Genomic DNA, 4,609 nt, shown 5'->3' on the forward strand with positions numbered 1-4,609 from the left:
CTCAACTGTGAGTTGGTAAGCTTCATCTTATCCTGGGGCTATCAGAGGATGTTTACTTTTGTTGTACAGTTTGGGTATAGTCGGGGCCTTGTCCCGAAAATGCTTATATTACTCATAGAGGCTATTGTAGACACAAATTCTGGGTTTTCTTTTGTATGTTTCAATCTCCAACCCATAGTCTTGGCATGTATATATATGTGTGTGTAAGTAGGTATGTCTTCGGTTGTGGCCTCGTCGGTTAGATAATACATCTTTATTTTTTTTGGCTTGTCTACCATTGTTTGTATGGTTTATTCTCATTCAGGTCATGACCTTCAGGGTCCAGGTTTCACTTTTTAGAGGTTGTGTTGCCCAATATTTTTGTCTCACAGTTTGGTTAACTAGTATGTTTTAGTGGGTAGCTCGATCTTATAGGGTATCGAGTGTCAGTTACTCCCCCTATTTCGGGGTGTGACAATACGGTCAGTCATATTTCCAAAAAACCATGGAATTATATATATGTAAAATTGAGAAAACAACAAATTCATGTTTCGTGAACCCTAAACGCTAAAACAAGTGGCATGGATCCTATGGAGGCTATGTCTATCGTTCACTAAGTCATTATGTATGGTCACAAAAAATTGGGTCAAAAAGATCCGGTTAGTCATATTTGCAAAAATTCTTAGACTAATACACACAAAAAACTGAGAAAATCCTAAATTCCTATTTCGTGACCTTTAAACACTTAAAAAGTGGCGTGAATCCTGTTGAGACAATAGGTATCGTTCACTAGGTCATTACAGATGATTTCAATAAATATTTGGGCAAAAATATTCGATCAGTCATATTTCCAAAAATTCATGAATTGATACACACGAAACACTTAGAAAATTCTGAATTCTTGTTTCATGACGCCCGGCCCTAAACGCTAAAAAAAGGGCGTGGATTCTTTAGAGACGATGAGTATCGCCACAGCCTTTTGAAATAGGAAATCCACGTAATCCATCATTGCCTTCATATGAATTGTTCTCATAAGTGTAAAACTGAGGTCCTTGAGGAATGCATCCTTGGAGATGATTGTGGGAGAGATTTAAGAATGCAAGAGAAGTAAGAAAAGCCAGTTGTTGTGGTATCTCTCCCGAAAGTTTGTTTCCTGACAAGTCCAATGATTCAAGTGAAGATAAATCTCCGAATAATGTCGGTATATCACCTTGCAATGCATTATGAGATAAATTCAATATGTGAACTGCATTGAGATGCCCCATAATACTTGGAATTTGCCCTCTAAATTTATTACTTGAAAGATCGATAACGGTGTACAAATACAAGATTCTGACAATTTCACGCTCAGATCCCTTGATTGCAACTATAATAGAATCTTGGTAATATGTATTTCCACCATGTCTTGCTGCTTCCCTTGATGGATCAATTGTCCTCATGGTTTTAAGATGTTGAAACAAACTCGAAGGTAAGTTTCCCGAGAAGGCATTGTAGGAAAGATCTATGATTCGAAGCTTAGGAAACATGTTCTCACTCCAACTTGATGTTCTGATTGGTCCATGCAATTTGTTTGATCTCAAGCTTAAAATGAGCAGATCTGGAAGAGCTCCCAACCACACAGGGAATGTGTCGTTGAGGTTATTATTGCCTAAATCAAGAAGCTGCAAGTCTTTGCAACTGACCAAAGATCGGGGAATTTTCCCCTCTAGATTATTGCCATGCAAGTTGAGGCTGCTCAATATACTTTCATTACTGAAAGTTGGTGGAATATTCCCAGAAAGATTGTTGTGGCGCATATCCAAAACCCGGAGGGGAGTCATATTTCCCAAACATTGTGGAATTTCTCAATTGTTTCTCGCCAAATCCAAAATTTGGAGTGACATCAAATTGCAAATAGATGCAGGAATTTCTCCAGTGAGATTATTTTGGGATATTAAGAAGAATATTGTGGAATTTGGTGGAACAGGTAGTGAACCTTGAAGCAAATTGGACCGTAAATCAATAGTATCTAGTGATTGAAGAGGAATTGAATCAACACTTGTCAACATGTTGTAGGATAGATCTAGATATTGCAATGAAAACATCCATTTAGACCATGCCCAATCTGGGATTCTTCCTTGAAGCTTATTATTTGACAGATCCAAGAAAACAAGATGATTTGTGGATTTTAGAAACTCCAATTCTTTCACTTCACATGCAGCCAATTGTAACGTATAAAGAGATCCTGGCAAAGTAACCTTAACTTTGTTTTCATTGGTCAATGAGGAATGATTTTGTGAAAGACTAAGATATGAAAGCTGTTTGAGGTCTGAAAAAAGGCTGACATCTACATTTCCAATAAAATTATTGGAAGAAAGAATAAGATATGAAAGCTGTTTGAGGTTTGAAAAGAGGCTGAAATCCACATTGCCACTAAAATTATTCGATGAAAGAATAAGATACGAAAGTTGTTTGAGGTTTGAAAAGAGGCTGACATCCACATTGCCACTAAAATTATTCGATGAAAGATCAAGAGTTGTCAGGTTCACAAGGTTTTGAATTGACTTTGGAAGATGGCCTTCCAGCTGATTATTGCTTAAACCAATATAGAATAGTGAATTTGACTTGAAATCCTCAAGCTGACCAGAAAAGTGGTTATGACTCAATTCTAAATAAATTAGTGATAGAAGGGAGAACATCCCTAATGGTATTGTTCCATTCAACAAGTTACCATCAAGGTACAAATACTCTATGTGAGTGAGATTGGAAAGAGATTTAGGAATAGGCCCCCAAAGCTTGCAATGCGAAAGAGAAAAATAATTCAGCGAAGTTAGATGATAGCCAAGAGACTCAGGTATATTATCAGAAAAATTCACGCCACTGAGTTCTAATTTCCTAAGAGATGTGTTGTTGTTCCATTTGGTCTTTGGAAAATAACCACTGAGCTCATAACTGCTGGATAAGTCAAGTTTTTTCAAGTTGGGAAGGTGAAAAATACGCTCAGGTATTATCCCATACAATCCTGTTAATCCCAGACTCAGAGTTGTGAAATGAGAAGAAAAATTCGGAGGAATGGTTGAAGAGATGTTTATGAAACTAAAATCAAGTTCTCTTAATTGGGTCAAATTCTGAAGGAGCAATTTAAAATCATGGGCCGCGAGTCTTTGTATGGGCCCAAAATATGAGGGGAGGCCAACAAACCCAATATTTGTGGAGAGACGAAAAGAGTGTAACTTGGAAAGATAAGAGATTTCAAAAGGAATTTGACCTGAAAAATAGGAGCCTGAAAGATCAAGATGTGTCAAGCTCGAAAACCTGCCAAATTCAGGGGAGATGTGAGAATTGGAGAAGTTATTTAAAGAAAGATCAAGCCTTTGGAGATGAGAGAGTTGGAATAGGCTGCTATTGGAATCAATGGTCCCAACAAGACCGCTGCAGCCGAGGTCAAGCTCAATGACATGTCCAGTCATGTCATCGCATACAACTCCATCCCATGAGCAGCAATCTCTGCTCATGTTCCATGAACTCGTTTTTGGATAAAACTTCTTACCGAAGTCTTGACAAAAATAAGAGGCTGAGGGATCTATAGTAAAGGACTTCTTGAATTTTAGAAGGGAAATGGTTTGAATTTGATGTTTGTGAGAGTGATGAGGTAATATGGATGAAGAAACTTCAAGACAGAAAAAGACGAGAGTGAGCACAATTGCATTACCCCATCTTTAGCTTCAAAGACTTCCTAAGTAAGCAATAAAGGTATGCAAATATATAGGCACATATTTATTTGACTAGGTCCAAATTGGATTGCACTATTATTAATGTAGTCATAATTTTTTCTTATAAAGTGAAAAGGAAAAAATATTGTAAATCCACATGTTTTGTTTTACGTAGGGGTGTTCATGGTTTGGATAAAAACCGATCCAAATAGAAAAATTGAACCAAACCGATTAAATAAACTGGTTTTTATTTGGGTTAGGTGTGGTTTGGTTATAGATTTTAAAAAACCAATAGTATATGAGTTGGTTATGGTTTTGTTCGGAAAAAACCGAAGAAATAACCAAACCAAACCGACAACTTATATACATATATTTTATTATTATACATATATCATATATTATTTTTATAAACAATTTTAAAGATCTTATATGTATTTTTCATCAAAATTTATTTATAATTTACTTATGAAAGAGAAAATGTTCAGGGTGAGGATATTTATCTTATTGGTTTTATGTATATGAGTGTGTCTATGACAATTCTTTATAAGATTGAAAATATCAGTGTCTCTTTCTTCTAGGTCAAAATAATGAATTTTGAAGCTTTATTCATAGTAAATTCAATGATTGAAAGTTCATGTAATGTCAGTCATTCTAACTATTTTCATTTTAAATGAATTGTTGTCACTTTATTCACGTTTTGAATGGATTGTTTCTTTTATTTTTGTCTATGGTTAATAACCGAATAACCAACCCAAACCGAAGCAAAACCGATAACAACCAAATCGATAAATATATACTATATTTGGTTTGGTTTGGTTTTGATAATTTTAAAACCGATTAAGTTGGTTTGATTTTGATTTTAACCAATAACCGATCCAAACCGACCCGTGAACACCCCTAGTTTTACGTATCATTATTACATCCATCTTCCATATTAT

General features: G+C 35.6%; 1 pseudogene; it reads right to left on the reverse strand.

Moving 5' to 3' along the window:
- Positions 1-792: 792 nt before the first annotated feature.
- LOC102601475 (LRR receptor-like serine/threonine-protein kinase FLS2) lies at positions 793-3,655 on the reverse strand (annotated as a pseudogene).
- Positions 3,656-4,609: the final 954 nt, after the last annotated feature.

This window comes from Solanum tuberosum, unplaced genomic scaffold, assembly GCF_000226075.1.
Source record: "Solanum tuberosum cultivar DM 1-3 516 R44 unplaced genomic scaffold, SolTub_3.0 scf00078, whole genome shotgun sequence".
Classification (NCBI taxonomy): domain Eukaryota; kingdom Viridiplantae; phylum Streptophyta; class Magnoliopsida; order Solanales; family Solanaceae; genus Solanum; species Solanum tuberosum.